At 38.6% G+C, this 27,012-nt stretch overlaps 1 protein-coding gene across 7 annotated transcripts in view; it reads right to left on the bottom strand.

Annotated features, from left to right (window-relative positions):
* AFF3 (AF4/FMR2 family member 3) overlaps window positions 1-26,782 on the bottom strand; it is a 575,972-nt gene extending 549,190 nt beyond the window's left edge. For 6 of the 7 annotated variants that reach the window (XM_045077717.1, XM_045077718.1, XM_045077719.1 and 3 more), the window contains exon 1: window positions 26,654-26,782. The gene's annotated coding sequence lies outside the window, so the exon portion shown is untranslated. The remainder of the gene's footprint in view (window positions 1-26,653) is intronic. The other variant, XM_045077721.1, reaches the window with a different exon arrangement.
* Between the last annotated feature and the right edge of the window lie 230 nt (window positions 26,783-27,012).

Here is a 27,012-nt window from a genome sequence, read left to right as displayed (position 1 = left end):
ATCGGGCTCTCTGCTCTGCAGGAAGCCTGCTTCCTCCTCTCTCTCTGTCTGCCTCTCTGCCTACTTGTGATCTCTGTCTGTCAAATAAATAAATAAATCTTTAAAAAAAAAAAAAAAAGAAAGAAAAGAAATCATAAATTGATGCTGCATTTTAAAAAATATTTTCTGTGGCCTGTTGAAATGATTCTACTCTTCGACTCCCTTTTTTTTCTGTTAATGGTTAATGAAGTTAATTACATTGATTAATTTTCAAAAGTTAAACCAGCCTCGTGTTCTGGAGTAAATAAAACATAGTGATGATGCATTATCTGTTATATATTTATTGTTAGAATCAATGTGCTACTTGACCAAGGTGGGGGAATTTCTGCACCAACGGTCATGAATAAGTGAGTCCAATTTTCCTATTTTGAAGTGACCTTATTAGCTTTTGCCAAGAAAGTCCTTGAAAATGAATTGAGGAGATTTACCTCTTTTTCTTTATATTCTCTGGGAGAGTTGTGTACTACTGGCATGATTATTCTCTAAGAAGTTGGTGGCATTTACCAGTAAAGTCATCTGAGTCTATAGTTTTCTTTGAAGGAAATTTTATTTTATTTTATTTTTTTCCAGATTTTATTTATATGTCACAGAGAGTGAGCACAGGCAGACAGAGTGGCAGGCAGAGGCAGAGGGAGAAGCAGGCTCCCAGCCAAGCAAGGTGCCCAATGCGGGACTCGATCCCAGGATGCTGGGATCACGACCCAAGCCGAAGGCAGCCACCCAACCAACTGAGCCACCCAGGCATCCCTGAAGGGAATTTTAAATTACAAATTCAATTTTTAATCATTTTAAGTCAATTTTCTGTCCATTTTGGTTGTATTATCTTAGAAAGGTGTCTAAATTATGAAAATTTTCAAGTTGATTGCCATAAGTTATGATATTTACTTAATAACTCCTTAATATCTGTCAGATTGGTAGTTAGCTCCTTTTCATTCCTTCTTCACATATTTATGGCTTCTCTCCCTCTCTGTACATCAAACCTTATATATTGCAGCTAAAGTTCTGGTTAGACAAAAGTTTTGATGTACAGAATTTTCATTATCTTTTTAAATTTGTATGCCTTTTCTTTCTTTTTCTTGCCTAAATGCTCTGGCTAGGACCTCTAGTCCTATGCTAAAGAAAAGTGGTGAGAGTGGGCATCCTTGTCTTCTTCTTGATCTTAGAGGAAGAACTTTTAGCTTTTCACCATCATGTGTGACATTAGCTATGGGTTTGTCATATATGGCCTTTATTATATTGAGGTACATTCCCACTATAACCAGTTTGTTGAGAGTTTTTATTGGGAAAAGATGTTGAATTTTGTCAAATGACTTTTCTACATCTATTGAGATAATTATATGATTTTTATCCTTCATATTATTAATGTGGTTATCACATTGATTTGTGAATGTTGAACTATCCTTGCATCCTGGGAATAAATTCTCTATCTATAATGTGCTCCTGCATTTAGTTTGCTAATATTTTGTTGAGACTTTTTGAATCTGTCCTCACCAGGGCTATTGGTCTATAATTTTCCTATAGTGTCTTTGTATGGCTGTGGTATCAGCATAATGCTGGTCTCAAAAATGAGTTCAAAAGTATTCCTTCCTCTTCTATTTTTTGGAAGAGTTTGAGAAGGCTTAGTATTAAATCTTTAAGTGTTTGGTAGAATTCACCAGTCAATGCTGAGCTTTTCTTTGTTGGGAGATTTTTGATTACTGATTCAATCTCCTTATTAGTAATTGGCCTATTCAGATTTTCTATTTATTCATGATTCAATCTTGTTAGGTTGTATGTTTCTAGGATATGTCCATTTCTTCTACATTATCTAATTTGTTAGCATATAATTGCTCATAGTGGTCTCTTAAATCATTTGTATTTATATGGTATTCATACTATCTCCTCTTTCATTTATAGTTTGAGTCTGTTCTCTTTTCTTTTTCTTAGTAAGTCTAACTAGAGGTTTGTCTGTTTTGTTTATCTTTAAAAAAAACCAATTCTTATTTACATAATTCTTTTCTATTCTCTTTCTAATCTCCATCATTTATTGCCATTTCTTATTATTTCTGTTACTCTATTAATTTGGAGGTCAGTTTGTTTTTCTTTTACTACTTCTTCGAGGTACAAAGTTAGATTGTGTATTTGAGATCTTTCTTTTTTCTCAATTTTTCTCAATTTTTGGATCTGATCAGCTTTGATATGTTGTGTTTTCAATTTTATTTGTCCCAAGATATTTTTTAATTTCCTTTTTGATTTCTTCTTTGTCTCCCTGGCTGTTCAGTAGCACATGTTTGTATCCAAATATATGTGAATTTTCCAGTTTTCTTTTTGTAACTGATTTCTAGTTCCATATCATTGGGGTCAGAAAAGATACTTGATACAATCTCAATCTTCTTAAATCTATTAAGATTTGTTTTGTGGCCTCACAATTGATCTATCCTGGGGAATGTTCCAAGTTACTTGAGAAAAATATATATTCTGTTGCTGTTGGATGTGATGTTCTATAAATGTCTGTTAGGTCCATTTGATACAATGTGTAGTTTCAATAAGATTTTTCTATATTGATTTTCTGTCTGGATGATTTCCCCATTGTTGAAAGAGGAGTACTGAAGTCCTCTACTATTACTGCATTGCTATTTCTCCTTTCAAATATATTAATATTTGCTTTATATATTTAGGTGTTCCTATGTTGGGTACACAGATATTTACTGTTACATCATCTTGATAAATCGAGTGCTCTATCATTATATAGTGACTTTCTTTGTCTCTTGTTACTTCTTGGCTTAAGTCTATTGTATATGACATAAGTACAGCCCTCCCTGTTTTCCTTTGGTTTCCATTTGTATGGAATACATCTTCCCATCCCTTTACTTTCAGTACCTTTAATCCTTAAAGCAAATGTAAGTCTCTTGTGGACAGCATATAGCTGGGTCTTGTTTCGTAAATCCATTTAACCATTCTACATCTTCTTCCTCCTCTACATCTTTTGATTGAAGAATTTAGTCCATTCATATCTGAAGTAATTATTGATAAGTTTGAACTTATATTTGCCATTTTATTATTTTCTGGTTGCTCTGTAATGTCTTTGTTCCTTTATTCCTTGCTTCCTCTCGATCTTTGTGATTCAGTTATTTTCTGTAGTGATGGGCTTAATTCCTTTCTCTTTCTGTTTTGTGTATGTACTACAGGCTCTTCCTTTGAGGTTACCATGATGCTTACATAAAACATCTTATATTTATGGCAGTCTACTTTAAGCTGATAGCAGGTCCACTTTAAATGCAAACAAAAGCTCTACATTTTCACCCTCCCCTCATCTTATGTATTTGGTACCACAATTTACATCTTTTTACATTGTGTATCCATTAACAAATTATTGTAATTGTAGATATTTTTAATACTTTTGTATTTTAATCTTCACTCTAGAGTTATAAATGATTTACCTACCACCATCACATTAGAGTACTCTTAATTTAACTACATATTTTCTTTTGCCAGTGAGTTTTATACTTTCTTAAGTTTTCCTGTTACTATTTAGTGCCCTTCCATTTTTTGCTTCAAGAACTCTTTTGAACATTTCTTGTAGGGCCCATTTAGTGGTGCTGAACTCCTTCAGATTCTGTTTGCCTAGAAAAAACTCTATCTCTGTTAGTTCTGAACAACTCTGCTTGGTAGAGTATTCTTGATTGACAGTGTTTTTCTTTCAGCACTTTAAATATATCATCCCACTTCTTTCTGGCCTATAGGATTTCTGCTGAAAAATCTGCTTATAGTCTTATAGGGGTTCTTTTTATGTAACAAATTGCCTTTCTCTTGCTGTTTTTAAGATGTTCTCCTTGTCTTTAACTTTAGACCCTTTATTTATAATGTGTTGGTGAAAAAAGTTATTATTTTTTTAAATTCATCTATTTAGTACTATTTGGGCTTCCTTGATCTGGATTTCTGTTTCCTTCCCCAGGTTAGGGAAATTTTCAGCCATTATTTCTTTGAACAATCTGCCTTCCTTCTGTGACCCCTTTAATGTGTATTTTTTGTTTAAGATTTTATCTCTTTATTTGAGAGAGAGAGTGAAAGCACAATTGGGGGCAGAGGGAGAAGGGAAAACAGACTCCCTGGTGAACAATGAACCTAACGAGGAGGGACTCAATCCCAGGACCCTGAGATCACTACCTGAGTCAAAGGCAGAGACTTAACAGACTGAGACACCCAGGCACCCCTGTGTATATTGTTTTGTTTTGTTTGGTGGTTTCCCATATGTCCTTTAAGCTATCTTTCTGTGTTTTTCATACTTTTTTCTTATTAGTCTTCTGGTTGAATTCTACTGTCTATTTTCATGCTCTTTTATCCTTTTTTTAAATGATCTAGTTTGTTCTTTAATTCCTTCACTGATTTTTTTTTTCAGTTCAATTACTGTATTCTTCAGCAATGTGATTTCTGTTTGATGTTCTTTTATGTTTTCTATACCTTTGTTGAAATTCTCACTTTGTTCATATGTTGTTCTCCTGACCTCAGACAACACCTTTGACTATTATTTTGAACTCTCTGTCAGGTAAATCACTTACTTCCACTTTATTAAGATCTGTTTCTGGGGATTTACCTTGATCTTATGTTAAGGAATTTTCCTCTATTAATTTTTCTTGACTTTTTATGTTGGTTTTTGTGTATTACATAAAACAACCACTCTTCCCAGTCCTGACAGAGTTGTCTTGCTAGGAGATAAAACTTGTCAATCAGCCTGGCCTGAACTCCTGATTGTGTCTCAAACTTTTGTGATTGTCCAACCTGCTTTCTTTATTCTAAGTGGCTCTCTGTATTTGAGGGTGTATCAAGACCTGTCAGTGTCCTAATGGAAGAATTGTAGTGAACAACTAGATGCAGTACAATCAGAAGCTAGAGCCTCAAACGGAATCAGGAAAGTAGGTATTTAAGCCTCTTCCAGGCAGAAACTGGGAGGGTGTTATTGTCTACTCCCTTTGCGCTGGGCCCAGGTGTACAGTGGGGTGTTTGTGGGACTTGTGAATGGAAGCCCAGTTGGCTCTCAGAGCTTGGTGATCTGGGAATTCATCCCTCAGGCAGCAGAGCAAAAACTGGATGCAGATGTGTGTGCACATTCCTTCCAGGGAGATACTGGTAAGTTGGAGCATGCTAGAGGGAGAAAAAAGGAGGTGTCTGCTGGTTTCTCTACTTTTAAGAACAGATAATAGCCCAAGATGTATACTAAATTAGAAGTGTGATCCTGAGGCAATAGCTTTCAAAGTATGCAGATGGTCCCCTTCAGGAAGACCTGGAGCTGGGTGATTTTCGTTGCTCTTTCTGCATTGAGTCGTGGGGAGATAGCCACAGCAAGCGCTTGCATGCCCATTAATAATTGCTTCTTTGTTTGTTATCTTCTTGTGGGTCTCAGGACACAAGGTCCACTAGTTTTCAGAGCTAGGTGTTTTGCAGGCCTGTCCTTCAGATGGGAGTCTTAAAAGCTGGGGTGCTAAATGCGGTGTTCAAACCATTCACTCCTTGGTAGGAATATGGAGGTTGGCGTTCCCATCCAACTGTATGGTGCTGTGTCAGGGGTGGGGTTTATGGCAAGAGTGTGTGTCAACATTTCCTACCCATTCCAATGTGAGTGTTTTCTCATTTGCCTAATGTATTGGAGCCTCTCAGATAGTTTCTCTATTTCTTTCAGAGGTATCTGCTGTGTATACATTTGGTATTGCCATGGGAGGAGGGAAGCAGCCTTCATTATCTCGGTCATGATTGTCTCTATTTTACTTTTATTATTGAAGGATAATTTTGCTAGGTTTAAAATTCTAGGTTGACAGAATTTTTTTCTCCAGCAGTTTAAAGATTTTATATCACTGTCTTCTGGCTTCTAACACATCCATTAAAAAGTCAGCTGTCAATTATATTGTTGTTCCTGTATAGGTAAACCCTCCTTTTTCCTCTATCTGCTTTTAAGATTATCTGTTTTGTTTTCAGCTTTTAGAAGTTTTACTATGATGTGTGTAAATGTAGCTTCTTATTTCTATATTCTACTTGAGGTCCATAGGGCTTCTTATCTGAGTTTGACATCTTTCAGCAGTTTGGTAAATTCTTAGCCATTATATCATTAGTTACTGAGTTTGGCTCATTCTCTCTTTCCTCTCCTGAGGCTCCAATTTTATGCACATTAGAATTTCTGTCTTCTCTTTTACTCTGTCTTTTGAAATTTTAATTCCTATTGCTTTTCTAAAGCTTCTTTTTGAATATTTTCTTCTAACATATCTTCCAGTTAACTAATTCTTTCTTGAACTTTATGTAATCTGCTGCTAAACCCATTCACTGAATTCTTCATTTGGAGTATCATGCTTTTTTGTAATAGAATTCCCATTTGATTCCTTTTTGTAGTTTCTCATCTTCTGCCCAAATTCTCTATCTTATCTTAGACTTTGTAAACATAGTTATCTTAAACTTTGTGTATCATGGCTCTTTTATCTGGAACCCCTATATTTCCATATTTGTTTTTTGTTTGTTTGTTTGTTTGTTTCTGAGAGCATGTCATTCATAATGTCTAACCTCCTTATATCTAGTTATTCTTTTAAATTATATGGTAGACACAGCATTTGCAAAATGAGTTTTGGAAATAATTTGAGGATTACAGTAATGTTATCTTTCTCCAAAAAAGTATGTCTATTTCTGCCAGGTTCTTAGAAGCAGTAGCAATTAAGGATTATCTTTATATAGTTTCACAAGTTGAGGGGAATTTATGCTAAAGTTGCTCTAGGGGTATATCCACTTTCAAGTTTCCATTTCTTCTAGGGTACACTCTTCACGTTTCCAATCCAAATAATGGGAAATAACTATGCTGTTTTTCCTTTGTGGACTCTGACTTTATTGTCATCACTTGAGCCCCAAAATGCTGTCAACAGCTTGTGTTAGCCTTTCAACCATTGCCTCCAAAACTGGGTTTGTCCTCCAGGGAAGCGTAACCCTAAATACCAAATTCACTTTCCTTAATGTCTTTCTCCTTCTGGAGAAATTCTCTGCAATTCTTCATTTGATTTTTATATCTTTAATTTATGTCCTGATTTATTAAAAACATTTTAGATTAACTGAATAGATGCATATGTGCTATGAAAAATAGTTTTATTTGTATTGGGTAATTTGCTCTGACAATGACCTTCACAAGATGAATGTAAGCTATCCTGTAGAGTGGTTAAGAGCACAGGATTTGGAGCCAGCAAATCTGGTTCAAATCCTTGTTTTGCTTTTAGTAGCAGTGTGATTTTTTTGGCACCTTACTTAAACTTTCTGATTCCCACTGCTCTCACTGGTAAAATGTAAATGATGATTATAGATGCTTTGTTGACGAATAAATAGAATAATATTGCAAAAATATAATACAGAGTTGGCATCTAGTGTAAGCACCATCAAATGGCAACTATTGTTACTAACATGAACTATTTAAATATTTAATAACATCTACCAAGGATAACTATTTTAGATTTAAAATGACTATAATGATGAGATTCTTCTCCTGGTGTTGTATTTCAGAAAGGAACTCTTAGGTCATGGCTTTGGGGTTCTGGCAATACCCACTTTGTAATTTTTCCATACCCAAATCTTAGCAGTGTTTATTCTGTAGAAGTCAGGAACCCAGTGGAATACTTCCTTGCATCCTGGGGTTAATTAAAAACTCCAATTAAGGAAATTTCTGGCTCTCCTCACATGTAGCCTTAAAGCATGCTTCTGTGCACAGATGTGTAAGAGTTCAAGTGTTTAAGTTTCTACAATTGCCCTAATTGTTTTAATGCCTTTACTAGCTCCCTCTTTACATACAGGTAAAGCCAAAGGTGCACTAGCAAAAATTCCCTATGATTACCCTCAGGGAGGCCGTTGTTATAGCCCTACTTTAAGCTATCTGACCCTGTTTTTATACATCTAGAGGTTATCAACTCATCAGGAGACTATTCCTGCCAATTCTGCCTGTTGGGCACTTGAAAGCAGGTTCATTTAAACATCAATGACTAGGAGTCTTCATTGACCTCTTGCTGCTTAAGTCTTAACCTAGTCTTGACCTTAGCGGCAAAACTTTGTGAAAAGTCAATAAAAGTAGCAAACAATGTCATATTATTCTTGGCAGACTTTGCACAACAATGAGAGGGTTTAACAAAAGTTAATTATGGCTTAATAGTTGCTTGCTAACAAATATTGAGTTTTTACAATGTAGCAGATAATATGCACACATGCGGTCATTTGAGTCACATAACACCCAAATGAGGTAGGCACTGTCATTACCCCTCCTTTAAAGGGGAGGAACTGTGGTTTACAGGGGCAAAGTACTTAACCTGAGGCCACAAACCAGCCACAGGGTTCATGTCAGTCATTCCTGAATCTGTGTGCTCTCCATGTAGACTATTAGGTAGGGAAACTCAAGAAGAGAAAGCTGTCGTGAAGCTCTGAGGGAACATCCAGCAAATTAATAGGTCCGTAGTTATCCCACAGAATTGCTCTGTTAAAATGAGGCGGATTATGCTTTCAAAGACTATCCTGTTAAGAATAAAGACTAAGGATCTAACAAAAACAATTAGGTTAGCAAGCATCAAAACTGACCCATAAGAACAGGGACAGAATAGTCTGGAAAGCACCTGGTCATGTAAGTGATGATGTTCAATAAAAATCCAGAAGAGGAGGCATTAGCAGGTCTTGAGAAGCTTCTTAGAGAAGCTTATAATTGACGAAATGAAAGGTAATACTTTTGTCAGTATAAGACTGTGAAAAGTTAACTTTCTAGGCCCAACTGAAATATGTGTTTCCACAAAATCTCTCAGTAGACACATTCAGTGGGTAACCATATTACAGAATTTACCATCATTAAGGATTCTAAAAGCCCAAACCAAGGCCTTCCACCCAAATCATTACACTTGAGGCTCTTTATGGAGGAGAAATGAAATTATAATAAGAATAAAATTTATTAAGTTACTTAATGGTTCTGCTGCCTTGCCTACTAAGACTTGATTTTGATTTTGTTTTTTTCCTATGAATACTTAACCAAGTAAAAGACTGAATCTGAAGGGTTAGGCCCACATTTTCCCAAATAGTCTGGCTACCCTCATTTACCTGAGGGATGGAAATAAATTCCACCTTTAACATCCTGAAACAATTAAAATATAGCTTTGAAAGATATTATGAAACTAAACAATACTTCCTTCACTTTAGCCTTTTAATCTAATGTGATCACTCTGTGTAGAAATCGATTTAAGGACTGCTAATATCAAGGTTTAGGTGTGAAGGTAAAGTGGTGTAAAATAACCATTTCAAAGATGATGGCGATGAAGGAGGAGGAATCATATCATCTATAGCAGTGGCTTCCCACAATGAAGGTATAAAAACGAAGTTTCTGTGTATTTACTGGGCATACTACCAGTCAGCAATCCTAGATAATGCCTGGAACACTAAATGCTCAAAGAATGCTTGTTGGGCGAATACATTTACTTAGAAAGTGAACTGGTCAAGGCTTTGAGCTGGATCTTAAAGGAGGAGTTTAGCCAGTGAGGAAGAGATTCATCCAAATCAGAGAGGCAAACAAAGGGATGAGGATGACGTTGAAGTTCCCACTCGGGCAGATGGATGGGCAATGGTGCCATAAACTAAACAAGGTGATGGATGGAGGAAGAGGCATCAGTCAAATTAATAACAAACACATGATATTTTGTCACAAATTGGGGAATTCATGGTGAAGAGATTGGTGCATCTTGCTGATCTTACTCTCTCAAATTACTTTCTCCATATTTACACAACTGAAATCCTCTTGTAACCTTTCTTATTGGTCACTCTCTGATTATTCTAGAGCTCTGTTTTGATTTTGTTGCGTACTAAAATGGGATATTGTTTATTAAAAATTAAGATGGAATGAGAGTACTCTCTAAAAGCAAAAACTTTATTTCAATGATCTTATTTTCACCTTCATGTAATAGGTAGGCTGTTATTTCTTTTATTTCTCACTAAAGCCTAATGTGTTTGTGTGTTGGTATTTTGTAGATGAGGGAACTATATTAAAATACAGCATCATTCAAGGATGTAGACAGAGTGCCGGGTTTGGGAGAGATGTCAATTGTAAATTAAAAGATAGTCATAGGACAAAAGCAGAGAATAAAGGTGAATATAGTAGTGAGGTTACCCAACCCAAAGTAGTGAAAACTGAATATTACTCTGGAATGAAATGCACATGGCTGGGAGACACGGCCTGAGCATGTGTAATTGAGAACATGTCTCTAGAGAGGAGAGGAAAAGCAGAATGGCTCTTTAATAAATTAAGTCAATGTCTCTCAAAATGTGCATTTTCTAAATTAAGTATTTCCCAAAATGTGCATTTCCCAAATCTCCTGGAGAGATTCTCTTGAAGGTTCACAATGCTAAATATTAGCAGTGAAAAGCTCTGAGAACACCAGTAGCAAAGGAAAACTAACTTTATTTTATCCAAATTTGATCAAACTTATTTGACCTTGGAATGTATTTGTCATGGAACATCTAGTACAACTTCCCTGAAAGCTGTGGGAATTGTTGAATTAGGAAACCATGTTTAATTTCATAGTGTCTCAAACAAACTAGGTGATAAATAAAACTTATTTTTGAATTTTTACAAGTAATTTTCAAATAACAAAATCATTATCTGTTATCAACAGTATTCTCAAAAAATAGATTTTAAAAAAGCAAAATAGCCATGACCTTCAGAATCAGGACAGAACCTTAGAATTAGAAAGAATGTGGCTTTCTTAACATCTACTAAAAATAGTTAAAGAAATTTCTACCATCTCAGGGATAAATTATTCCCTCCAGTTCCATAGCATATAGTTCCTCTGAAACTGTTAATTCTGCTTAGATACCTTCTGAGTGTGAGTGAAATTTAATTATCTCATTTTCTTTAATAGCAGAGAGTAGATTAATTGTTCAAGAGAAAAAATGGCTTGTTACATGGGTGGAAAGGTACAGAGTCCCTGGTGTGCCACTGTAGATATGACCATCAAGGCAGAAGCCTGATGTAGATAGCATATGAAAGTGTATATTCACACAGAAGATAGAACTAATTATTCATTTAACACTAATTTTCAATTTACACTGAAATTTATTTAGTTTTGTCAAATGAGAATAAGTGTGTTCATCAGGCAAACTGCATTTCAGATTTTGACTTAATCACTTTCTAGCTATTTAAGCACAGACAAGTCTCTGAGCTTCAGTTTCCTCTTTGTAAAATGGCATTACAATTTGGAAAACTAGAATAAAGCCTTCCTGATTTTAGCATTTAGAAGTCCTCAGGATGGTTTTAGCTCACCCTCATGCTACCCTAAAGAAAAGTTTTCTAGCAGACACACCCTATTCCATCCCACTCACAGTTCTAAAGGAGAGAGATCCAGCCAGAAAATAGACCTACAAATGATAAACACTTGAAATACACAAGTCACTTAATCCTTCTCCCTTAAATGGAAATGTGAAACTAAGGATTACCAGGCATACAAGGAAAACTGCAGCATGAAAAAAAAAAGAAAAAAAAAACTGAAAAAATAAAATTAAATTAAAAAAAAAAGACAAAAAACAAAACAACAACAAAACCCCAAAATCACACACACACATACACACACACACACACACACACACACACACACTCCACCACCACCACCTACAACAACAACAACAAAACAACAAAAGACAGAAACTAACCCAGAAAGGGGGATAAAAGACAATTAGGGAATAGAAGACAACACCAAAAACACTCTAATTAATATGCAAGGGGAATTTTAGAGAAAATATGATATCCTTAAAATCGGGACAAAATGCTAAGAAAAGGAAACAATTAGAGAATGAAAGAAAATACTTGTAGATTTTTAAAAAATAGTACTGTTTGAGAAAAAAATTAATTACAAAAGAACTAGAAAATAAACCTAAAGACTCTTCCTACTATCTTAGAACATGAGGGGAAAAGATAAAGAACTGAAAACTATGAGGGAAAAGATTAGTCTAGAAACCAGAAATTCAGCCTAGGAAATCTCTCATGCAGTTTTGGAGATGAAAAACATTATCAAAAAGTAGTTGAAGAAAAAATTTCCAAAGCTGAAGGACAAAATTCTTCGGAACTAGAAGAGCTTCTGAATGCCCAGAACAACTAAAGAAAACAAAGCTATACCTAGAAACACCTTTGATATGCAGAATACCAAGGATAAATGGAAACTTCTAAAGGCTTTTATACCCAGCCAGATGTCAATCAAGTATGAGGGCAGAATAATTTTTTCTGGCAAAAAGGTCTCAGAAACTTTATCTACCATACATCCTTTCCTTGAGAAGTATTTGAATATATACCCAGAGAAACTAAAGAGTAGAAGAAGAAGAAGGTTTTAGGGTCCAGGAATCTGTAGTTACAATGCAGACTCCTGAGAGCAGTGGGAAAAATTGGCACCATGACCATTGAATAGAAGGCACAGAGAGCTACAAGTACAGATTGGAACAGAAGGATGGTAGGGAGTTGGAGGTCTCTAGGAGAAAAGGGGGACTTGATAGAAAAGATAGGCTTAGGGAAAATTATTCACAAAGACAAAAATTTAAAAAGACCCCCAAAAGCACCCATTGGAAACTCCAGAGATCACTGGTAGGGTAAAGAATGTATAATAAAATGGAATGTTTAATAAAATAATAATTCACACATGAAGCAAACTAAAACATGGCAATATTGTAGGATAAAACAAAGAGAGAGAAATTCCATTGAACCTTAGTCTGGGAACATCCTTTCTCAATGGGCCCAGGCCTTACAATGTTAGACTTCTTAAAAATACTCCTAACACATGACTTGATCAATCTATGGATGAATCATGGAGATTAGGCTATGACTTTTGGACAAAATGTAAGGCACATGTTTACCTGAAAAATGAGATTTGGAAGGTGGGTAAAAGGGTAGGGTCATCAATAATTTTACTTTTTAAAGTGAGAAATCAAGAGATACAGTATTATCAAAAGTTAATGAAACAGAAAATAGATTTACTATAATATTTTATATTACAAATCCAAACACAGGAAGAACAACAGACAACAAATATAACAAAAGATAACAAAATAAATGTCAGACACATTTATTTTGGGAATGTGTCCCATAAAAGGGAATGGGAATGTAGCCCATAAATGGGAATGTCTAGGATTGTGCAGAAGGGGCAAGGGTCGTAGAACTTAGCCAAATGATGAACTTTCATATTGAAGAGTCTGTAAATTATGTCTTTTATTGATACATGTTTAAAAAAATAGAGTTATAGGCATATTATCTATATAGAGCAAAGCACAGAAGAAATGAAAATGGAAATGACCTCTTAGAACGGGACATTGTCTGTCTCCTTTGTCCAATGTTGTATCCCTTGTGCCTAAAATGGCACTGGGCACACCTACCTACTAATAAATGGTGAGTGGGAAGAAGGTGACTCTGGGAAACAATATATGAGTGTGGAGGAGAAGGGTCAGAGGCTTCTGAATGGTTACCAGATAAAGGTACTATTTTGATGAAAAAAATATATAATAGTGAAAGAACACAAGAGAATGGAGCATGCCATTAATGGGGATGCTCCTTGGGGAATTGAAAAGTAAGGCGATCTGGAAAAGAAATCAGTCAGGTGAGGAAAAAGAGTTCCAGACTGTGGGAACACGTGTGTAGACCCTGGGTGGAGAAAAGATCCAGGTGACTAGAGCAAAAGTGCTCTATGGCAGGCTCAGTGTGAGCCTGTGCAAGTAGGCAGGGGCCAAGTCTAACAGGGTTTGGCAGGCCATGTAGGGATGCTGATGAATTGCTTAAGAAAAACGAAGTGAGGCCTCTGACTTCTCTGTTTCCTTATCACCAATGAGGCTGGGTTCTCCTGGCTCTGTGCTTACACCTGGGACCAGCTTGCACACAACTCTGTTCGGGAATGCACTGGTCTCCTGGACTTGATTTTCAGTATCTCATAACTTTGAATTCCCAAAGAAGGAGAAAATAATACATACTAAGTGACTAAGTAGAATATGGTCCACTTAGCATACTATGTGTCTTCATTGCATAAGTCGAAGAGGATGTGCAGAGAATGTTGTGGGGAAGAGTTGGATTTTCTCATCCAAGTTTTAATGCTTGTCAGGAAGTTGTGGTACTGATTTACAGGGAGGCAGAGAAACACTATGAGGGCAATTTAGGCATTGATCAGTAGCAAGGCACATTCTATTCAAGAAGCCAGTGGAGTGTTCACTGGGTTCTCAGGAGCATGGGGCCAGGCCAGATGCCGATGATAATTGTAAAGATATGGGTGCTACCCTGAAGAAATGCCTATTCTTAGAATACAGAAATAGATGTGGATGAACACAGATCCAGATTCTCTCAGAGCACAAATGCTGCACAGGGATTAGGCTTGGTGCTCTGGGAAGCTGAATGAACTCTTCCAATCCACTAGGGTCCTTGTTAGTGCATCAAAGCAGTAATTTACTCAATGACAAGAGTTCATGTAGCTTCCTAAGGCACTTAACTTACTCCCAGGATGTTGGTTGCACACCAGGGGAATCTGTCTCACTAATCTTTAACACTTGTCATAATTATTTTTCCTTCAATAATGCTATTTTCCCCCTGAGAAACTCAAAATTATTACATAAGAAATGTAGAAATATAAGTGTGTGATATTTTTTAATAAAATTTAGTCAGTGGCCCTGGGGAATTTTTGTAGCAAAAACCTCTCAAATCAATTATATTTTCTCATTTCTAGTTCCAATAATTGAATATTCTATTTCTATATTTATTTAAGTTCTTTCGAAATGAAAAGGTGGAGTTCTGTTGACACACTGGGAAAGGAGGGTATTATTAATTAAAGTTGTTTAAAGTATAAGATGAAAACAGTGCTGATGCATATAAATTTGTTTCAATGAGCTGCCAGCTGCTTTATGAGGTTATAGGAAAATTGTTGGCAATCCTGGGGGGTGGCACAGTGGTTCATCATTCCATCATCACTGGGAGGTAAGTCTGCAATCACAACTCATCCAGAGAAAAAAATAAATGATGCAGCCAAGTGTTGAGTGCCCATGACTCAGCTATTTAGAAAATCCAAGATGCCTGATCTGCATTTCTCACATTTCAATTAAAAAGTTCAGTTCTGATCCCTCTGTCACCTCAGCTGGGTGCTCGTTGTCATTTACTCCCATTGTCTTAAGATTCTCACATCATCACTCTGGCCTAGAGAGGAAGGTGGTGGTGGTGGTTCTTTGCCTTTTAAAGGTAAAGAACACTAGGCTCAAAAAGGTTGAGGATGGGACCCCTGGGTGGCTCAGTCCATTAAGTGACAGCCTTCGACACAGGTCATGATCCTAGGGTCCTGGGATCAAGTCCTACATGAGGCTCCTTGCTCAGCAGGGAGCCCACTTCTCTTTCTGCCTGCTCTGCCTGCTGCTCCCTGTGCTTGTGCTCTTTCTCCCTGACAAGTAAATAAATAATTTCTTCAAAAAAAAAAGTTGAGGATGTTTGCCTAAGGTCACATGGCTGCTGGGTAGTAGAGTCAGAACAAGGCTTGAGGTCTTTCAATTCCTTGCAGACACTTCTTGTTGACTCCGGGACCTCAGGTGACCTCAGGCCCTACTTTGCCTGATCTCTCAGCTTCAGCCATTGCACCCCACTCCTACCATACAAGTGTTCTGAAAGTCTGAACAAACATGGCATGGGAAGACCATCCCCTAAAAGTTCCTGCTCCCAACTAGATGCTGATGACTTACCTAGTGGCAAAGTAACTTTCAGGAAGGTGTACATCTCATGTAGGAGTCGGCATTAGTCAGAAAACAATCATGAAGTAGGTAGCTCTTTGAGCTTCTCTTGCTAGTTCCCTTAGTATGAACTATAACACCCCTCATTTCTCTCTTTTACTCTCTCTCTCTCTCTACCCTCTCCCTCCCTGCCTTGCCCATTCTCATAGGAAAAACTCTCAAGGGGCTTCAGATAGTTTTTGTGATTGGTTAAAGATGACCAGAGTGACCCACTCAAGGAAGGTTAATTTCAGAGTTCAAGCAATGAGTTTTCCAGAACCTGCTTCCTCCAACCCATGCCACTGGAGATTAATAAATGTTGGTTATTGTTATTTGGCTCAGAGGATGCTTGGCTGATTTGCCTAAGTCAATCTCATATTCTTGTATTTATTCACTGTTACACCAGAAGGCAAAATGAGAAACAAGAGTCAAAATGACAAAAAGGCTGATTTCGCTTTGAAATGCAGAACTTTCAGGTGATTGGAACTCTTTGGAAGAGAAATGGTGATATCAAGGGGCCATGAGGTTTTTGTTGCCAGAGATAGTTGAACTGAATCGATGACCATTTATTGAAATGTGTTGGAAAAGGAGAGTATGGTTAGAACAGATGACCTCTAAGGTTCAACCCTGAGATATTCAATTTGTTTATTCTTTCCATAAACACATTTCTGGAGTACAGACAGAAGGAATTGGGTCAGAGGTCAGGGTCAATGGTCACGCACCTTCAGTCCATCTGTCGCCTTTGCTAACCCAAGCTGTTCATCCACGAAGTCCAGCGAGGAATGTGGCACCAAGAGAGCAGCTGGGCAGAAAACAGGCCCACAGCTAATGGGTCAGAGTCTTCCTGATTTCAGCTACATTCCCACCACTGACAATCTTTGCAGCAGCAACCACTTAACAAAACCAAAGGATCTATTTTGATGAGATTCTGAAACAAGAAACCCTAATGATTTTCTCCCCAGAATCGTAGGAAAATGTAGCAGAGATATCATCATATCATTTGAATGTGTACCCACTTGCCAATTACTCTGGATTGATGCTTCCTGATGTAAATAATCAGCTGAACATAAAATCTAAATCATATACAGTTATTTGACACTTTATTCAAGACCAAAAAAATTGGCTATTTAGGCAAAAACATCACCCTAGTAGTTTTCCCGGCAAATGTGCTATAACTAAGTATATATATAAAACAGTCCACATTATGAGCAAGTAATGGTCAGGCCATTCCAATGGGTAATTTACTCTCTAGGAAACCACCAGGGCCTGTGCTAGATGCATGCTCTTTTCCAAGTTGCTCAGAGCCATTTAGAAAATTACTATTGTTATTCACAAAATGCTCCACCAATCTCAGGAATTAACCCTCTTCCCAACATGTCTAATTTACTTGGTCTTCAAGTAATAGGTACGTTAAAGTTGATACGGGTCCAGTGTCTAAATAAGAAAAAATAGCTGCTTTTTACTGAGTGCTCTGTGTGTTCCAGGTACTCTGAATGCACTGCACACAACCTCATTAAATCCTCACAACAACCCAGATGTACTATTATCTCTATTTGAACTGAAGAGTAAACTGAGACTCAGAAAGGAAAGTCATTTGCCCATGGTTACAGAGCTCCTAGTGCCTGGTACATAGGAAGCATTAGATGAGTGATTGTTAAAGTTAGTTTTTACTAGGAGGCACAGCTGGGATTAGAGCTGAGATGTAACCTCATCAAAGCCTTTACAATGGCCTCTATGTTGTTCTGCCTCATACAAATCACACTGTCTGTGAGAAAGAGGTGTGTCATGGCCAGGTGTCATTGGCAGGAATCCTTGTCCTAAGGGAGGCATATTGCATACGTCACACCTTCAGTAGCTCCTTATTAGGTAGGGCATGTAGCATGTGAAATATAATGAATAACACAGAATTCTCCAAATTTGAATAGGGTATGCAAAGAATTTTCTAAAAGTTTCTAGAAGCTCAATGATACAATCAGGGTTCATGGAATCTACATCTATCTTCTGTTTGTGGATGTCATCCTTTCTAAAACTGATTTGCCCAAGACTGCTCTGTGGGCAAGGCTCCATGCTATCTCTCCATTCCTGCCTCCCCTGCACCACAGATTTCTACCATATAGGGTACTCCTCTCACCCATGCCTATCCTGTGTACATGCATAAGAGACACCACTCCCAAGGGTGTAGCCAGTGGGCAGAGGCTTAGTGAGATGCTGAGGCCTTCGCGAGAACTGGAGAAACACTTTCTTTTCTCTGAGTGAATGGAGTGTGAGCTGAATCTTAGTCCTGTTCACACACTCAGCAGTGTGCCACTATGCAGGTCATTGCCTGCACCAATCTTATTACAATCCTTAAAATGTTCATTGTCCTGAAACAAAGGCTCATGGCTTTCTGTTTTTTAAGGGGCAGTATCAAAGACTGATTTCCAGAAAGCCTAGAAGTACGAAGTTTTTTGGGGTTCTTTCAGAAGGTCTGTGAGCAAAGTCCTTCCATGTAGTTTTGGAAGACGTGATCACTGAACTGCCTCATGGGACAACCCAATGGAGGCATCGTCAATTCTCAAAGACAGTTGAGTCAACAAAAGGGCATTTACCAGTCAGGAAGGTTAACTGCTCACTCTTTATTTCTAAACAAAGATGGTTGAGCATCTCCTAAAGCACAAAAATATAATTGCAGGTCAGACAACAATGAAGACTGAATAACAGGCTCATAAAATTAATGGCCAGAAATTCCATAGCAACATTTTCAGCCCAGAGCTTCTCAGACCTCAGACTGTAAATATGCCATTTGAAAAAAAAAAAATGGACTCAACATTCCAGCTCCCCAATATTTTTTTTAAGATTTTATTTATTTGACAGAGAAAGACACAGTGAGAGAGGGAATACAAGCAGGGGGAGTGAGAGAGGGAGAAGCAGGCTTCCTGCTAAGCAGAGAGCCTGATGTGGGACTTGATCCCAGGACCCTGGGCTCATGAGCTGAGTTGAAGGCAGATGCTTAACAACTAAGCCACCCAGGCGCCCCATATCCCCAATATCTTTAAGAGCAGGGCAGCCTACTACTCCTGTGCAACTCAGACTTCACAGACACACTTAATGATGGTGATGATGATGATGATGATCTTACCAAACAGAGGAAGTATTGGTTCAGTGCATGACATGGTATTTTCTCGGCCCTTAACTACTCAAATGAGTATGATTTTCAGGTCAGTATTATTGATTTGATTTAAATGCAGTCTTCCTGAGAGAGGCTGCCTTTTAAAATAGATTTCTCAAGAATAAAAGGGTTTCTACTTCACCTTCTCTTCATTATGTTTATGAGTCAATGGGCGGAAGAAAGCGGAGTGCTGCCTCTGAAGTCAGCTAACAGGTGCACCCGGGGAATGAAGGAATGAAACAATTAATAAACACTTAGAAGATCCATCTCTGTGTCATGAATGGCATTAGAAAATCATAATAATAGGAAAAGCCAGTAGTTATTAAGCACTAACTATATGCCAAGTGCTATTCTAAGAAAGGGACAGATATTTGCTCACTGAAGCCACATGGCACTAACTTTGACAGAACTGTGTAGCTTGCCCACCACCTCAGAGCTGATGGGATTTTTCTTCCCAAATGCTTATTAGTCTTTTATATATACTTATCTGAGTTTATTTGATAAAGCTTCATATCTATTAATGATAGTATGTACACAGTATATATTGAAGTATTTTTCGAAGTTTGCTGTTAATTTTCTGTGTGTGTGGTGTTTTTGACAAAGTCAAATCTATCATTATTTTTATTTATATTTCACTTATTTAGTATCAGACTTACAGAAACTCTTCTCACTCCAAGGTTATTAAATCTTCACCTAAATTTTCTCCAGTAATTTTCAAGCTTTATTTTAATACATTAAAATCTTTCTAGAATTCATTTTAGTTTAGTATGCATCTAATTTTACTCTACTGCTGACCACCCCCAACAATTAGACAGTATCCCAGTATTGTTTACTGGAAAGTTACTTTTCCAATCATAACTTTATTCAACAGATCCTTATCCAGAACCTATAATGAGCAGACATTTTTCTAGGTCCAGGGGATACATTACATTATAATGGGGAGGGGCAAAAAGGGCAACTAAACATAAAGTATGCTAGATGGTGTTAAATGCAGAGGACAAGGTGGGGTTGGAATGGCTATTTTACACAGAGTGGTAGGTCTGTAAGGTCTGTAAGGAAGGTCTCTCTGAAATGGTGATATTAGGGTAGAGACCCAAAGGAAGTGAGAGGTGACCTGTGTACCCAGAGAAGGGCATTCCAGGCAGAGGGAACAGTAGGTTCTGGGCCATGAGGTCAGATTATACTTGCTGTGTTCCAAGAATGGCAAAGAGACCACTCTAGCTGAAGCAGTACCACAAATTAGGGGAGACAGTACTACAAGAAGTCAGAGGGATGGCCAGAGTCAGATTATGTAGGATCTGATAGGTTATTATAAGCAAAATGGATTTGGGCCCTGGATAAGCATAGCAGATCACATTTCCCAAAAATGGCCACAGCCACAACTTGTGGGCTTGTCTACAATAAGGCATTGTCGTACCCTCAACCTCTCTGAATCTGGGCAGACCTTGCAACCGCTTTGGCCAATAAAATATGTCAGGAGAGATGCTGTAACAGTTTGGGGAATAGCCCCTAACTGGTGTGGCAGCTTCTTCCTGCCTCATAGAAGACAATCACAATGGAAAAAATGCCCAAGCTACATGGGGAGCCCTGGAAAATGAGATGCCACATAAGGAGAAAGAGAGGCCAAGGAGCCACAAAGCACCAGGCACATGGGTGAAGAAGAAGAAGGGGATCCTCTAGCCTGTCCAACACCTAAATGCCTCAATTCCTGATCCATGGTATCTTGAGCAAAACTGAAATGTTGTCTTAAGCCACCATGTTTAGGGATAGTTGGTCATGCAGCAATAGAGAACTGGAACAATGAGGAAGAAAGCTCTTAGAGGAGTTTGAGCAGTCATAATATTTGACTGTTCTATAAGAATTCCTCTGGGTCTGTGCTGAGAACAGAGGGAAGAAGAGAGAGTGTGGAAAGGAAACCAGTATGCAGAACAGGTAAGAGACCAGAGTGGTAGAGGCTGATGAGGTAGGAAGTGATCCAGTTCTGGATATATTTCAAAGGACACGTGGACGGGAGTTGTTGATGGATTAAATCTGAAGTTGGGGGGCTGAGCCCTGAGCACTCCACCTTCTATGGATGTGTTAGAGTTGGAGAAGGAACCCAAAATGGAGGGGGCAAAGGAGTGAAGAGGATGGCCAGTGAGATAGGAAGAGAAGTGCTGTTCTGGAGACAGAAGGGGAAGTTGCTTTGGTAAGGAAGGAGTGATAACTGTGTCAGATCTGCCAGAGAATCCAGTCAAATGAGAACAGACCATTCTCAATATTACTGTCCTTGTTCTTGATATTACCAATTCAATATATTTATCATATACTAAATTTGCCTATGTGTGAGCGTATGTGTGTGTGAACTTTCTCTTCTCTCCCGTTGATATGTGTAACCATCTGGAATCATATGACCACTGAAACTTTCATACTCCACAAGGCAAGCACCATGCCTGCCCCCTCCCTTTTTCTTCTCCCCCCACAAGAATATCTTGGTTATTCTAATCTAAAATTCATCAGAATTTTAGATTGGAATTTTTTCAATTCCCCTTCCTCCCCAAATGCACTGGAAATTTTATTTTATACATTTTTGGCATACAAATTAGTCTGGAGAGTGATTACTGAGTCTGCTTATCTAGTCTCCACACATTATGTGTTTCCATTTATATGTTTCACAAACCTAAGTAGATTTTTTTTCATATAGTCTCATGTGTTTTCTCTTAAGTTCTTTTCTAGGTATTTAAATTGCTGTGGCTTTTGTGAATTACATCCCCTTTTTCTCATTATGTTTTTCTTACTGGCTATTTTTTTGCTCTAAGAAACCTGTTTTTGTATGAAGAATTCTCTTATTATTTCTAATGATTTTACAGGTGATGCAAACAGATTTCACACCTTTATTATTTTCATGGGCATAAAATTTCATAGCTATGGAATCAAATAGCCAGTGTATAAGGCTGTCCTAATTTCTGCTGATAAAATTATTCCTAGTTTGAAGAATGGGATTTAATATGCCAGTATTTCAAAGTGTTTCACAAAGAACTCCATGATTTCCAGGTGCTCTGAGAATGATTGTAGCCTCACATCTCAAATTGTCCCAGATATTTCCAATTTCAAATATTTTCCCTTTGTTAACCCACGAGTCAGACCATATGTCCTTTGATCTTTGCTTCAAAAAATATTGTCACGGTATTTAGAAACAGGGACAGCCCAGGCAAAGTTATAACATATGGCATGTTTTTCCTCTGAGCCTCTAACTTTCCTCTTAGCATTTTTCCTGGTATATGTGCCTAGAGTACACACATGTGTGTACGTGCACACACTCAGACACACACACACACACAGTGGTGTCCTGGAGGAAAAAGGGTTTAATTCAAATAATGCCATGTGGGCTGCTATGCAGCCTGGACTCAGGATCACCTTAAGGCTGGCTAGTGTGGAAGGTTTCAGAGTCAGGAAGCCAGGGTTTGGACCTTGCCTCTAACTGTACACACTTGGGCAAGTCACTTAACCTCAGAACCTCTATTCTCTCTATGTGAATATCTACTTTGCAAGGCTGTGGCCTACACAGCTTTAAGCTGTGGCTAGTGTGCATTTCATAGTCAGAAAATGACAAATTTTCTGACTATGAAATGCACACTATAGGTGTGCATCAGTGGGGACAACTGAGGTCATATCTGTCACAGTGGTGGCCATATTACAGGACACAGACAGTGTTCACATTTCCTTTACTGTGGTTCTTAATGGTGTTCTTACTGGTTTTGGCTACTTGGCTTTCAGACCCGCTCGCTGCTCTCCTTTATATCTGGTCAACCCCTGTCCCCCAAACTGTTCCAAAAGATTGCCTTTTTGTTTAGCACAACTCAATTTGGTTTTTCTCTTTTGCAACAGCGCATGACTGATACAGCCAGATTCCAAGACAAAGGTAAGAAAAGCAGCTCATCCCACTTAGCAAGAATTCTCTTACCATGGTCAACAGTTGGTGCTTGGGGAAAGGGGCACTCATAAAACACATGACTAAATGGTACATCATGACTGAGCTGAAGTTCGACATTATCACCTTAGAGAGGATTTGGGAGTAGAATGCTTTTCAGTTTGCAAATTTACCACCAAAGGAGGCAAGAGGATGGAGGGGTGGAAAAGAGAGAGTGAGTATCCACACATGTGATGATCAACTCAAACCCAAAGGCTTCATACGTTTTCAGGAGAACCTGAAATAATTTCTTTGTTCAGAATGGGGAAAAGTAAATGCTAGATTTGCCTTTCCACTCTCCATTTTCCATTGTTTCAGCACTGCTCCCTGGGCCTGAGAAAGCTGCCACCAGCATTTACTAGTTATCTGATTGTCACCCTACTTAACATGTTCCCTGGTCTGCTGGCTGATGGTAGTTTAAGCAGGGTCTAATTGGTAACATATTGTCAATTGAATTAAGTGCCATATGATAGATATTTAAACTATGGTAATTCTTCCATAAAGAAAAATCTGTCAACAGACTACAGCAGAGGACCATTAATAAATCAAATTGTCATGTTTATTAGTTATTGCAGGAGTCTTGTTGTCTTGTATTCATGATAGCCCCCCCCCCCATTTTAGCACCAATAACAGGTATAAAGAGGAATCTCTGGCAAGGCGCTTTTCAATGGGTTCATATTTGTACACAAACACCTGTCTGTATTTTAATCATGAGAAAAATGGTGCTACTTCACTTTAAAAGGAACATGGATTGGGGCTGTTTTTTGGATGAGGGATAATGTTTTTATTTTCTTGAAGTTATGTTTTAAAACATTGGTAATCAACACATTGATAATCAAGGAAAAGCCAATGAAAACAAAAATGAGAACACCATTTGCTGATCAGATCTGCAAAAAAATAGAACTGGTAGAATGTACTACAGGTTTTGTAGTACAGTCGCTGCAGTTTGATTTGTAATATTACAAAAATTGGCAATAAATTAACTTTCCATATATGGGAATGACTCAACAGATTATGGAACATCAGTACCAGGGAGCAAAACAGCTATTTGAAAGAATGAGCTAAATCGTACCTAATGACGCATCATTAAGAACCACTATCATTTATACTTTCCCTTTCCCTTTTCTTTTAACTGCCTGGACTGAAAGTGACTTTCCACATGTTTTTCCTACATGAATAAGAAATAATAGAATCATGTTTTGCAAATATACCATCCCTGGAATCTCCTAAAACCCTGTGCACTGAGTAGGACAGGCTATTATACCGAATTTACAGAAAAAGAAACTGAAGCGCGGAAGAGAAAGTGATTTATCGAAGGAGTCCCATAGCTGTCAACCTCAGGAGGCAGGATGCAAGGATGCAAGCTCTTCCTGTGAACCAATGTGTAGAATAAAGGGTCTAGAAATCAGAGACCAGCATCTAGCTCCTCCCCAGAGTGTTAAATCTCAGCATGACCTTGAACTTGTTCCTGAATTCTCTGGGACCTGGCTTTCTTATCAGTCACAGTTCAATACCACATAGTACTGTAGAGGTGATCCTGGCAGCCAGGAGCACAGAGTCGGAGATGGTCAGACCCCTGCTCTGCCTGGTCCCACCCAGCTCTGCCTGGTCCCACCTGGCTCTGCACCCTTGGGCCAGTTATTGGCTATCTTCTAAATTAGGCACAATCCCAAGGGCTCTCACACAACAACATGAGATGACATGTAACATGTTCACACACGTGACAGACACCAACCCCATGCCATGTACTCTCATTTGGATGCCAGTTACAGGTCTCTACCGCCCAGGTTGCTGTGCACATGGAAGTCTGTGTTATCAAATCTGCTAAGCTCCAGAGCTTGCTCTGATCACCAGCAGGACTCAGGGGTAGGTCTGCCCAGGGCTCCTGTCCTAGCCAGCCCTCCCACCCTCCACCCCCGCCACTACACCTTGTTAGGGCTTGCACTTGGGTATCCTTGCTCTGACCTCCTCTGTATCTCCCCATACACTCATTTACCTACCCCACACTCCACCTTCAATCTTTCCCACTCACCTACCATTTCCCTTCAAATCTGACAGCTTAATTGCAGCAAAGGGTATGATACTACTACTACTACTAATAGTAATAATAATAAATAATGATCACTAAGACTTATTGAGCCCTTTCAATAAGCCAGGCACCTTCCTAAGCACTCTGCTAAACCTTACTTAAGAGGTAGAGACTATTGTTATACCCATTGTACAGATGCCAGTACTCTGATGCAGAGAGGTACAATGAATGACGTGTCCAAAGTCACAGCAAGTGTCAGAGTAAAGATTGGAACCCAGAAATCCAGTGACTGAACAATGTATGCTTTTCCACTTTCTAAATGCAAAATAAATGAAAACTACGCATGACACAACTAAACACTAAATGCAGGTGTTGCCCAGAGAAAGAGAACCACAGAAGAAGCAAACCCCAAACCTTAGCATACTGTTTGTGTTACTTTCACTGTAATAACCTCACATCAGCACTGAGGTGAGAAACCCTGATGGACCTAGGTAAAGGAAGGAACTCTTTATCACTTTGCACTAAGGGGCAAATGCTTCTGAGAAAAGCAGAGAGCATAATTTGAAAAAAAAAAATTAGTTGTACACTCGAGACTCAAAGAACGAGCTTACTGCCACTTCTCTGCTGTTGTGGGTATTAGTTAACAGATGGCTTACGCTATTTTAGTGGTAGTATCAGGTCACAGAGTACCTGAACAGGTTCTACCTCAGAATTTCCAGCCCTTTGAGTAAAAGGGATTATGAACTGCATATCCAAACATGATTTCACTTTTACATTTGTAAGAGCATGAGTAGCAAGGAATTCATATAGTAGGGGGAAAAATCCTTTATCACACCATTAGTTTCAAAAATATTGTCACTATTGCTATTTTGTATTAGATGTGTGTCTATGTGTGTACACAAGTGTGTGTACATTACATGTAATGTACCATATGTATATGCACTACGTCCACACACCCAAGCATACATACATGCGTGTACATGATGTGCTGTCCAAAGAATAGGAGCTAGGGCTGTCAGACCCTATTGTTGAGAAGGTCATTTGTTCTGAGTTATTTACACAGAAGCAGTGGTGGCCTTAAGGTAAAACACACACAATTCTTTCCTTCCTGTAATCAGGCCTCTGGGTCATTCTCTGTGACCATTCACTGGGGTCCAGTCTGTGGCCATGTCATAGGCTCTACTTGGGGGTATAACTAACAGCCTAAATAAGGTTCAGACACACCGTTCATAAGGCCCATATGTCCAGCTATCATCATGAAGGGTATCAGCATGTCCATACCAAGACTACATATCCCTCACATGTGTGCCCACATGAATCCTGTGACTTTTTCTTTCTTTCTTTCTTTCTTTTTTTTTTTTAAGATTTTATTTATTTGACAGAGAGAGAAATCACAAGTAGGCAGAGAGGCAGGTAGAGAGAGAGACAGGAGGAAGCAGGCTCCCTGCGGAGCAGAGAGCCCGACGTGGGGCTTGATCCCAGGACCCTGAGATCATGACCTGAGCCGAAGGCAGAGGTTTTAACCCACTGAGCCACCCAGGCGCCCCTCCTGTGACCTTTTCTGATAGCGTTCTGAGTCTGTCTCAGCAGTTTATCCAGCCATTCACCCGAGGCTGAATTATCTCTATGGGGTGCAATGGGGTGCTCCCTGCTGCCAGGCTACTCTGATGCAACCCCCAAAAAAGGTACAAAGCAAGGGTTACTTCTTCTCCACCCATGGCAGCCCAGATGATCCAGATGCTCTCCGGCTTGATCTTACCTCTCAACTCACAGGCTCCTCTTCTTTCCCTCTCAGATAAGTCGTTCAGCTTCTTTCTTCTGAGGCTGTGTGTGGAGCTCCTGTCTCACTGGCAAGCTATCTGAATGACACTTTCTGTATAAACAGGAAGAGTATGTGTGGTCACGACTAAAGTGTGCAGGTGCTGATAGAGGATGTGAAAGTGTGGAGGCGAGTGACTAAACCAGCCGATGGCATTTCCTCACCAGATACCCAACTGCCCTCCTGTTACCCACTGTAGGGCAAGGTCTGCCAGAAGGCTGGAAGCATTCTGGGGGACCACCTGACATAAACCAGAAGAATGTGGTTGGTCATGGAGGCCAGGAATGAAGTTCTCTTCA

This window comes from Mustela putorius, unplaced genomic scaffold (genome assembly GCF_011764305.1).
Source record: "Mustela putorius furo isolate JIRA1106 unplaced genomic scaffold, ASM1176430v1.1 tig00000224_pilon_pilon_pilon, whole genome shotgun sequence".
Lineage (NCBI taxonomy): Eukaryota > Metazoa > Chordata > Mammalia > Carnivora > Mustelidae > Mustela > Mustela putorius.
Note: the sequence above shows the minus strand (reverse complement) of the source record. Positions and strands in the feature narration are given on the sequence as shown.